Raw genomic sequence first — 298 nt, forward strand, 5'->3', positions numbered from 1 at the left:
ACTCAGGAGGCCATGGCGGATCAGACAGTCTAGGAGGCCATGGCGGATCAGACAGTCTAGGAGGCCATGGCAGAGCAGCCTCCAATGCCTCCCCAGTCCCCGCCTCTACGGCTGAAGCCCTACTACCCCTCCCCCCCAAAAAAAAATACTTGGAGAGGTTTACAGGCATCTTGGCAGGAACGGGGTCCTGAGGGTGTTCTGGAGGAGCGGGCACTGGTGGGCACTCTCGAGGCGCGGGAACAGGAGTGCGCTCTGGACTGGATTCAGGGACTGGAGCCCTCCTTGGGCTAAACTCGGG

This window comes from Sinocyclocheilus rhinocerous, unplaced genomic scaffold (genome assembly GCF_001515625.1).
Source record: "Sinocyclocheilus rhinocerous isolate Xijiao unplaced genomic scaffold, SAMN03320098_v1.1 scaffold199, whole genome shotgun sequence".
NCBI lineage: Eukaryota > Metazoa > Chordata > Actinopteri > Cypriniformes > Cyprinidae > Sinocyclocheilus > Sinocyclocheilus rhinocerous.